The sequence below is a fragment of the Prionailurus bengalensis genome, chromosome X, assembly GCF_016509475.1.
Source record: "Prionailurus bengalensis isolate Pbe53 chromosome X, Fcat_Pben_1.1_paternal_pri, whole genome shotgun sequence".
In the NCBI taxonomy this organism is placed as follows: Eukaryota; Metazoa; Chordata; class Mammalia; order Carnivora; family Felidae; genus Prionailurus; species Prionailurus bengalensis.
In genome coordinates this window covers 128416074-128427767 of record NC_057361.1, presented here as the reverse complement: position 1 = coordinate 128427767, position 11694 = coordinate 128416074, and the positions used below count along the sequence as shown (strand labels likewise).

The 11694-nt window shown below is 40.5% G+C and overlaps 1 pseudogene; it reads right to left on the bottom strand.

The window, feature by feature from the left end:
- Positions 1 to 4616: 4616 nt before the first annotated feature.
- On the bottom strand, positions 4617 to 6136 carry LOC122476844 (annotated as a pseudogene).
- Between the last annotated feature and the right edge of the window lie 5558 nt (positions 6137 to 11694).

Genomic DNA, 11694 nt, shown 5'->3' with positions numbered 1-11694 from the left:
TTGTATTAGATCTGAATTAAAAGACAGTGACAAGCATTAAAACGCGGACTGAGAAATACCTTTTGAAACCAAAATTGGTAACTTTAACTTAAATACAGATGCAATCATATCTCAGAAATCACAACGGGAATAATCCAAACATTTTCTTCATTACAGGTATTGCAATTTGTACTGATACATGTTATGTGATAGTTAATGCCTGTCTACTCTCTTGTTCTGTATACTTGATGAGGGTAGGGACTGTGTCCATTTTGGTCACCAGATCTTCCCAAGACCCAGCACAGTAGTTGGCATACAATGGGTTATGGTAAATACTCATTAAGTGAATGAATAGGACTCAAGAAGGTAACATACCAGATGTCATACAGGCAGTCAAGTGGCAGGGCTGGTATTTGAAATCACATTTGTTTGACCAAGATGCTAACTATTACATCATACTGCCTTTTTTGAGAAAAGCGACATTATGTGAAGGTTCAGTCAGGAGCTCTCCTTGTAGTGTCACCCCGTGTTAACCCTCTTGTTTGCATGCTATAACCTTTTATTGCTCGTTCTCTTTAAAGAAATTTTTAAAGTAAACTCTACCTCCAACATGGGCCTCAAACTCATGACCCCGAGATCAAGAGTCACATGCTCCACTGACTGAGCAAGCCAGGTGCCCTTATTTCTTGTTCTTGAGTCCACTTCCACATAAATTTATCCCTACTTTACTAAAACAACTTCCCAATTTCCTGCTCTGGGTTGTAAGCATTCATACAACCCCTCAAAAGCTAATTTTCATCACTTCATTTTTCCATTCAGCAACAGGCAAAGATTCCCTACTTTCTGTCAGTTCAAAATCGTCTTTGGGGGCGCCTGGGTAACTCAGTCGGTTAGGAGTCTGACTCTTAATCTCAGCTCAGGTCATGATCTCATGGTTTGTGGGATCAGGCCCCGCATTGGGTTCTGTGCTGAAAGCATGGATCCTGCTTCGGATACTGCCTCTCTGCCCTTCCCCTGCTGGTTATCTCTATGTCTCTCTCTGTTTCTCTCTCTCTCTCAAAATAAATAAACTTAAAAAAATCCTCTTTCATTTCAAAACTGTCTATAAACTATCATTATAAAACAATTTCATCTCTAGCACTTAATCATTAAGCAGCACGGTAACAGGCATAGCACCAGGATCCATACTGAGAAGGGTGCTTAACAAATATGCGAGGTGAGCAACAGGCTGACCTTAATTGTAGACCCAGCCAGATTCATTTATTCAAGAATATACACTACATTCCAGTGGCTATGCCATGTTTAAGGTTATGAAGAATGAGCTTCTCTCACATTGTTCTCTAAGTCTGCTCCATTCCTCTTTCTGTGAAGTTTCCTCTGCAAGGTTTTTGTTTCTCCTTCCCCATGATTTCAGCCTTTGGACTGAACCTTCAGGATATCATGGTACTGACTCAAGTGCCCCCTTTGGTTCCATGCATCTTTCACATAGATAACCATTATTCATCCTTTAGGTCTTGAGAAGCAAATTTTGGCACATATGCATCAACATCCAGGGATGTATTATATATTTTGCTCCAGAATCTCCTATGGGGCCTGCCCAGAATACTATTAAGCATGTATGTGTGTGTGTGTGTGTGTGTGTGTGTACATGTAAATAATCTGTTTCACTTAGTGAAGTGTCAGTTGCTGTAATACATGCAGATTATCATGATGGTAAGTTAAAAATTCAGAAAGCAAATACATACTAAATCAATGGAGAGTTTTTAAGCAAAACAGCAAAATAAAGAGGTGATCAAAAGAGTGAGCTGGCTATGACGTTCTCAAAAGCAGCGGGATTTATGTATACTCGCAATAGCATGCATTGTTTATGAAGTCAGTGCTCAATGTGAACTCAAACAGTAGCGGGTAGGGCTAGCCTGGGAGTCTATTCTGTCTCTAAGCAACAGATTCTGTCACCTGGAAACATTCATGGGAGCACAAAAAATGTTGCAGTGGACATTGTAAAGCCTATCCATTGACCTTGGGTCAGGACTGCTCACGGGATGATCTGCTCTGCAAACTTTCCCTCCTTTATTTCAGAAGCCTTTGCTGAAAGTAATGATTTATAAGGGGGCCTGGGCGGACTTTGGAAGTGAGACCCTTTTCCTAAGCCTGGCTTTTATTATGCCACCGCTTTGTGTGTCCTAAGTTATTGGGGTAACTTGTAAATAGTTCAGAGTTTGGAGTTAAAAAGGCCAGTGGCTCCCTTCTAGGCTCACTCCAAGATGACTAGGGGTGAGAATTCCATCTCCTCCCAAACCTCCCGCAGGAAAAGGGGGCTGGTAGGAGGGGAGTGGGGTGCCCATGACGTTAGAGGCACCTGGGCCTCCGGGCCGTCTGCGCCAGGACTGCAACTCACCTGCCAGGTGTTTCGGCTCGGGTTCTGTGGGCTCGTCGGTGGTAGCCCCGAGGGCAGCCTTGGACGCAAAAGACCCCATGGTGCGTCACGGACCGCCGGCCACGAGGGTGATGGGTGCGGTGTCCGGTCCCTCCTCTTCCGGGCCAGCGGACTGAGCCAGGACCGGCACTGCAAGCAAAGGGCGGAGCACCTGAGGTGACGGAAGAAAGGCCTGGCTGTGCGGCTAGCCTTCACTTGGCAACCTTTCCTCTTTGCAGCCTGACGCACACCTGCAGCATCATGAGGTGGGGGTTGAAGCTGCGAGGCACCGGTCACATGACGATACTTTGGAAACCCTTGATGTGGCATTCTTAGGGAGGCTCCAGTCACATATTTTGGAGGCTGCTTCCCACCTGAGGACATGTCCTCCGCCCCTTCGCCCAGCATCAGACATATAAGTCCGTAGGGTTGTTCGTACTGTCCCTTCATTACACTTTTCAAATGTACGGAATCCGTACTGATGTTGCCACTGTCCTGCCTTATATTGGTAAGTCTTCTCTGTTCTTTTTCTTCATGGTTCTGGGCAGAGAGCTATCAACTTTCATGATCTCGAAGACCCAACTTGTGGTAGGGTAGATAACCTATTTGAGATTCCTCTTTATAATATTAGCAGTTAGGCTTAAGTACTGCCTTTCTTCTCAAAGAACACATTTCTTGATTTCAATCTTTTAAACTTTGTTGACATCTGATTTATGAAACAGAATATGCTCTCCCAAGATCAGTGTTCTCTATACTATCAGTGTTCTCTATTGGGTGCAATGTTCCAGTCAAATGTGTAACATAGTTCCTGATATTGTATCACAAGTGATTGGAGCCATCTCCTTCCCTGACCATGCTTCAAATGGGAGACTTTCTCTTCATGTCTCTTCAAGTTCAATAACCTTTTCTTCTTTCTTCTGCATTCTAATCTTCTGCTAATCTCATCCAGGACAGGCTGCATTTCGAATATTGTATTTTTCATCCCTGGAAATTCCATTTGGTTCTTTTTATATCATCCATTGCTCTCCTCATTAGGATCACATTGTCCTTTAAACCCTTGAGGATATTCATAATAGTTATATTGGTTATTTTAAGATGGTTGTCTGCTAGTTCTTTCATCTTTCATAATTCTAGCTGTTTCTGTTGACTTTTTTTCCTTGTGCATGAGTCACATTTTTCTGCTTCTCCCTATGCCTAGCAATTTTGTATGAATGCCAGACACTGTTACTTTTACTTTGTTGAGTCCTCTATTTTGATGTATTCCATTAAAGAATGTTGAGGTTTTAAACAAACCTACATAGGCATGTATGATACTTTGATATCACATACTTTCAGGTCATGTTTTCTTAAACAGCTTTATTGATACTTAATTCACACATTGTACAATTCACCGAGTTAATCTGCAATTCCATAGCTTCTAGTACATTCAGAGTTGCACAACCATCACCAAGATCAAGTTACATCTTTACCACCTTCAAAAGAAACCCCAGACTCATTAGCTGGCATTCCCCATTTCCCCCTAAACTTCACATCCCTAGGCAACTACTCTTCTACTTTATGACTCTAAAGATTTTCTGGACATTTCATATAAGTGAAATCATTCAGTATGTGGGCCTTCGGCAGTGCTTTCTTTCACTTAATATATTCCAGGTTCATTCATCTTGTAGCATGTATCAGTACTTCATTTTTTTATGGCCAAATAATATTCCACTGCATGGATATACTACAATTTATGTATTCATTCATTGATGGATATTTGGGTTGTTTCCCTATTGAACTATTGTGAATACTGCTTCCTTTACAAGTTTTTGTTTCAATACCTGTTTTCAGTTGTTTGGGGTATATACCTAGGAGTCATACGGTCATATGACTTTAACGATCAATCGGTCATATGTTAATTCTGTGTTGAACTTTTTGTGAGAAATTGCCAAACTATTTTCCACAGTGGCTGAACAATTTCACAACCCCATGAGCAATGTATGAGGGCTCTAATTTCTCCACATTTGTTTGATTTCAGCCATCCTACTGTGTGGGAAGTGGTAACTCTTTCAGGTTTCATTTGCATTTCCCTGATGACTAATGATTTAGAGAATTTCTTTCATGTACTTTACCGGGAATTTGTGTATCTCCTTTGGGGAAATGTCTATTCAGATCCTTTGCCCATTTTTAAATTGAGTTATTTATCTTTTTTAAGTTTTATTGAGGTCTGATTAACAAAAATTATGTATATATTTAGGTTGTACAATGTCATGTTTTCTTTTAAGGTGTATAACATGAGGATTTATTTATTACATTTATATTATTCTTAAGAGTTTATTATAAACTAGTTTCACAGGCCACAAAGAAGAAAAAGGACTAGTACAGCCTTACAGGAAACAGGCAGGGGGTTGAGGAGGGCCAGTGTGGGTCTAGGGCCTTGGTGGGTGCATTCTGGGGGGAGAGGGCCCTGAAAGGGAAACCAGACAATCCCGTGAGACTCAGAGAACAACGGCATAACAAACAGATCTGTGGCAATGTGGCCCTGGAGCACTGGGCCCATGCCTATGTGGAGCAATTTCCATAACTCTGTGGCCAAGGGTCAAAGAAGGCCTCAAACCCCTGGAAGAAGGGGGCTGCATCCCTGATGGGAGCATGCCAATTGGAGTTCCTCGTCCAGAAGGGGATCCCCATTGGGGAACCCATGGGAGGCCTCATGACAGGTGGTGGGCCCATCGTGCCTGCAGGGGGTGCCCTCAGCCCATAGGTGAGAAGGACCCCCACAGCCAGGTAGATATTGGGTTGGGGCCCCTCCAGTTCTGACTGTGGCAGTAGCTGCAGCGGCTGCCACAGTGCCTCTTCCTTGCCGGGTCGTCACTTGTTGGGATGGCCCTCAGACTGGCCCAGCAAGTCCTACCGGAGTGTAGGGCATCAGAACACCAGTGGGAATTCCTCTGCCCAGAGCTCTCCCTATCCCTGGGTCCCTGGCAGCTCCAGCAAGTGATAGTCGTGCAATGCCAGTATCTTTGGGAGTAGACCCGTCTACTGTCATTGACACTAGCTTCTCTCCCCAAAGTAGCACCAGACCGAGGACTCACTTCTCTTCTCTTTCTGCTTGTTTTGAGTTCTTTGGCTAGATCTTCCTGAATTCTTCACAGTCACAGAAGATCAAATTCATAAGCTGGCCGAAAGCCTTGAAGTCTTGAACGTGCTAATGAAGATATGGCCATCTTGCGGGATGTACCTCACCCTGTAGTCAGTGTGCTGCGGTTGTGATAGCTCCAATTCCGGCTCAATTCCCTCAGCACAGCCCAGATCACACCACTGCTCCTGCAAGTGTGGCCATGGATAAAATGGGATCTGGTAAAAGCTACTTTCCATCCTGGCGCTGGGCTCTTGAGTTCCACGTGAGGATTTAATATATGTATACACCGTGAAATGATTACCACAATCAAGTTACACATCCATCACCTCACATACTTACAGTTTTTCTGTGTGTATGGCAAGAACACTTAAGATCTACTCTTTCGGCAAATTTCAAGTGTACTATAAAATTTTATCAACTATGGTCACCATGACGTACGTTAACTAATCTCTCTCATAACTGAAAGTTTGTACCCTTTAACCAACTTCTTCCCATTTTCCCCCCTCCTCAGCCCCTAGCAACTGCCATCATTCTACTCTCTGGTTATATGAGTTCAGCATTTTCAGGTTCCACATATAAATGAGATCATGCATTAGTTGGATTTCTGTGTATGGCTTATTTCACTTAGCATAATGTTCTCCAGGTTCATCCATTTTGTCACAAATGGCATCATTTCCTTCTTTCTTATGGCTAACTAATATTCCATTGTATATACACCACATTTTCTTGATTGATTCATCCATCAATAGACACTTAGATTGTTTCCACATCTTGGCTATTAGTAATAATGCTGCAATAAACATGGGAATGCATACATCTCTTTGAGATCCTGATTGCATTTTCTATGGATATATACCCAAAAGTGGGATTGCTGCTGAATCATTCAGTAGTCTATTCTTAATTTTTTGAAGAATCTCCATACTGTTTTCCATAATGGCTATATCAATTTATATTCCCATTAACAGTGTGCAGGTGTTCTCTTTTATCCACACCCTCACCAATACTTGTTACCTCTTGTCTTTTAAAGATTTTTTTAAGTTTAAATGCTACACCCAGCACCCAACGTGGGGCTCAAATTCATGACCCCAAGACCAAGAGTCACATGCTCCACCAACTGAGCCAGCCAGGTGCCCCATCTCTTGTCTTTTTACCTCACAAGTGTGAGGTGATATTTTGTGGTTTTGGTTTGCATTGTCTGGCTTTTCATACACATGTTGACAATTGTATGTCTTCTCTGGAAAAATATTCATTCAAGTCCTTTGCCCATTTTTTAATGCTTTTATTTTATTTATTTTTTTTAAATTTACTTATTTATTTTTTAATTTACATCCAAGTTAGCATATAGTGCTATAATGATTTTAGGAGTAGACGCCAATGATTCATCCCGTATGTATAACACCCAGTGCTCATCCCAACAAGTGTCTTCCTTAATGCCCCTTGCCCATTTAGCCCATCCCCCCACCAAACCTCCTCCAGCAACCCTCAGTTTGTTCTCTGTATTTAAGAGTCTCTTATGGTTTGCCCCCCCTCCCTGTTTTTATATTATTTTGGCTTCCCTTCCCTTATGTTCATCTGTTTTGTATCTTAAATTCCTCATATGAGTGCAGTCATATGATATTTGTCTTTGGCTTAATTTCCCTTAGCATAATACCCTCTAGGTCCATCCATGTAATTCCAAATGGCAAGATTTCATTCTTTTTGACTGCCGGGTAATATTCCAATGTATATACATACTACGTCTTCTTTATCCATTCATCCATCGATGGACATTTGTCCTTTGCCCATTTTTTAACAGATTATTTGTTTTGGTTTGTTTTGTTTGCTACTGTTTTATTAGTTCCTTATATATTTTGGATACTAACTTCCTATCAGATATATGATTTGCAAATAGTTTCTTACATTCTATTGGTTGAATTTTCATTTTGATGGTTTCCACTGCTGTACAGAAGCTTTTTAGCTTGATATAGTCCCACTTGTTTATTTTTGCTGTTTTTTCTGTGCTTTTGCTATCGTATCCAACAAATCATTACCAAGACCAATGTAAAGGAACTTTTTCCCTGTGTTTTCTCTTAGGAGTTTCAGGTCTTATTTTTAAGTCTTTACTCCATTTCAACTTAATTTCTTTTTTTTAATGTTTACTTTTTGAGAGAGAGAGAGCACGTGCATGTGCATGTGCATGAGTGGGGGAGGGGCAGAGAGGGAGAAAGAGAATCTGAAGACTTCACACTCAGCGAAAAGTCCGATGTGGGGCTCCACCTCACAACTGTGAGATCATGACCTGAGCCGTAATCAGGAGTCGGACACTCAACGGAGTGAGCTCTCCAGGCGCTCCTCCATTTCAAGTTAGTTTCTGTGTATTGTGCAATATAAGGGTCTATTTTCACTCTTTAGCTTATGTATATCCAGTTTTCCCAACACCATTTATTTAAAAGCCTATCATTTCCCAAATGTGTATTTTTGGTGCCCTTGTCAAAGATTAGTTGACCCTGTATGTACAGGTTTACTCCTGTGTTCTTTATTCTATTCTATTGGTCTATGTGTCTGTTTTTATGCCAGTACCATAGTGTTTTGATTGCTACAGTTTTGTAATATCATTTGAGCAAAGCCTCCAGCTTTGTTCTTCTTGCTCAGGACTGCTTTGGCAATCCCAAATAGGGAATCTTTTGTGGTTCCTTAGGAGTTTTAGGATTTTTTTTTCTTTTTTTGTGTGAAAAATGCTGTAAGAATTTTGATACGGATTGCATTGAATCTGTAGATCACTTTAGGTCGTACAGACATTTTAATGATATTAATTCTTCCAGTCTGTGAACACAGGATATGTTTCCATTTATTTGTATCTTCTTCAAATTCTTTGATCAGTGTCTTGCCATTTTCAGTGTACAGATCTTTCACTTCCTTGGTTAAATTTATTCCTAAATATTTTTGATGCTATTGTATATGGGAACGTTTTTAATTTTTTTTTCAGATAGTTCATTGCTAATATATAGAAACACAACTTATTTTGTATGCTGGTTTTGTATCCTGAAACTTTACAGAATTTGTTTATTTAAAATTTTTTTTGGTGAAGTCTTTAGGTTTTTCTACATATAAGACCATGTCATCTGCAAACAGAGTTAATTTGACTTCTTTTTTTACAATTTGGATGCCTTTCTTTTTCTTGCCTAATTGCTCTCTCTAGGACTACCAGTGTTATCTTAAATAAAAGTGGTGAGAGTGGGCACCCTTCTTTTATTTCTGATCTTTGAGAAAAAGCTTTAAGCTTTTCACCATTGAGGATGATGTTAGATATGGGCTTGTGGAATATGGCTTTTATTATGTTGAGTTACATTTCTTCCATACTAATTTGTTGAGTTTTTATCATGAAAATATGTTGGATTTTGCAAAATGCTTTTAATGCACTTATTGAGGTGATCATATGATTTGTGTCCTTCATTTTGTTAATGTGGAATATCACAGTGGTTGGTTTGTGGATGTTAAACCATCCTTGCATCCCTGGGATATATCCCGTTTGATCATGGTATACGATCCTTTTATGGTGCTGTTGAATTGGATTTGCTGGTATTTTGTTGAGAATTTTTACATCTTTTTCATCACGGATATTGGCCTATAATTTCCTTTTATTGTGTGTTCTTATCTGGCTTTGGTATGAAGGTAATGCTGGCCTTATTAAATGAATTTGGATGTGGTCCCTCCTCTTCAATTTTTTGGAAAAGTTTGAGAAAGACTGCTACAAATTCTTCATTAAATGTTTTGTAGAATTCACCCGTGCACAGTTTTAAGCCATTTGGGTGGGGGGTGGGGTGCACAACTGTAGCAGCCCAGTACTGGAAACTATCATTAGATGACTGAGGCTCGGGCCCAGTGCCGTACAGACATAAGGCAGGGAATTTGGTTTGTAAATGTGTTGATTCCCTGGAAAGGTACTTCCCATTGAAAGAAAGTGTTTAATTTTGAGTTTGGGAGGGGGTGAGAGACCCAGCCTGGCCTTAAGTGAACTGATCCATCTTTGGACTAGGCCCAGGCATCTTCAGGAACCTCAGTGTACCGAAGGCCTCAAGGAAAGGGAAGCAGTACTAATGAAAAAGAGCTTGTAGAAACAGGAGTGCTTCAGGCTGTAGACTGCATGCTGAGTAGCTTCCTTAATGGCTCCTGTTTCTATCAGCTCCTCCATCAAGACAGTGATCTCCCATTTCTCTTGCCCTGGCGTCCTACGCTGCTTCCATTTTTCCACACCACTGTGGGCACTCACCCCACCACCGCTGTTCTGATTGTGGAACCTCCCTCACAACCTGAAGAGGTGTGAAACATTCTCAAAACACCTAGTCCCATGGCACATTCAGCAGTATCAGCCATAAACACAGAGTATCAAGAAGGTCCATCAACTAAAACAGAATAGGAATTAGCTTCAAGGACCTCAGTGGTGTGACCACAGTCAGCTGACTGCACTGAAATAACAACACTGTAACCCATAAAGGTCTTCCCAGTAGCCCAAGAAGGGATCAAAAGTCTGATGCTTTACCATAGAACAAATGGGCCAGTTTTTGGCAGGAGTTCCAGGGTTGGTTTTTTTTCCTTTCTTTCTTTTAAATCAGGGTCATAAAGTTCTTTACCTTGTGAAACACAGCTGTTTTTCTCGGACTGACAGAAAGACTAAAGACTGCGAATTCACCCCACTGTTTCAAGAAATGCTCCCTAACAGGCAGGCATCTGGAGTTTGTTGGGGCCACAGTCATTGAAATTGAGACTTCCAACTTGCCACAGCCAAGACATTATTTCTGCCGCTTTATAAATGTGTATAGTTTACACATATATAGTTTAGACATATTTCAACACCAATTACACATTTTTACAATACGTACAATTAACTCACCCAAGCCTCGTTTCCATCACAAAGTTACTTTAAAGTTTTTTTCTCTTCACTGCAAGTTTTACCCAAACTCTAAGAACAATGTTTTTCTTTTCTGTTGGTGTTGTAACAAAAAGAGATACTACACCGTTATCTCCCCAGCTGGGAGCTTCCAGTGCAGGGTGGAGAGGAAGAGGCCAGCCTGCAGGGTTGTCTGGAGCTGCAGGGAAGTGTCTTCTCTTTTTTTCATTTTTTATAAACAGCTTTATTGAGACATAGTTTACGGACCATACAAACCACTGAAAGTGATCAATTCAATGGTTTTTAATATAGTCACAGGGTTGTGCCACCACTGCCATAATTAACTTTAGAATATTTTTGTTACCTCAAAAAGAAAGCCAATACCTTTAGCTATCACCCCTCTGTTCTCCCTCCCTCCAGTTTCTGGCAGCCGCTAATCTGCTGTCTCTACAGATTTCCCAATTGTGGACATTCCAGAGGAACAGAATCATAAAATATGTATCCTTTTGTGTATGCCTTCTTTTATTTAGCATGTGTTCAAGGTTCATCTATGTTGTAGCAAGTGCCAGTAATTCAGTAGTTTTAATTACCAAATAATATTCCACTGGATGGATAGACCACATTTCGTTTATCCATTCCAGTTTGTGGACATTTGGGTTGTTTCCACCTCTTGGCTATTTTGAATAGCTCTGACATACACATCCGTGCATAACTTGTTTGAATACCTACTTTCAGTTCTGTGGGATGTATACCCAGGAGTGGAGTCACTGGATCATATGGTAATATTCTATGTTTACATTTGGGAGGAACCACTATTGTCCATTTCACATTCGTACCAGTCATGTACAAGGTTTCCAATTTCTCCACATCCTCACCAACACTTGTAATTGTCATACTTTTTTATTCTAGCAGGTGTGAAGTGGTATCTCATGGTTTTCATTTGCATTTTCCTGATTACTAATGATGTCAAGCATGTTTTCATGTGCTTATGGACAATTTATTTATCCATGGAGAAATACTATTTATATCCTTTGCCCATTTAAAAATATTTTTGTGAGTTGTCAAAGTTCTTTACATATTCTGGATGCTTTCTTATTTATATCATTTGCAAATATTTTTTCTCCCACTCTCTGGGTTTTTTCACTCATATTTAGACCTCATATTTAGGTCTCTGATACATTTACACTCGATATTTGAATATGGTGTGGGGTAGGTGTCCACCTTCATTCTATTGCATGTGTTTAACAGCTGTTAAAAAGATTATTCTTTCCCCCCATTCAATAGTCTTGGTATCCTCCTTGACAATAAGTT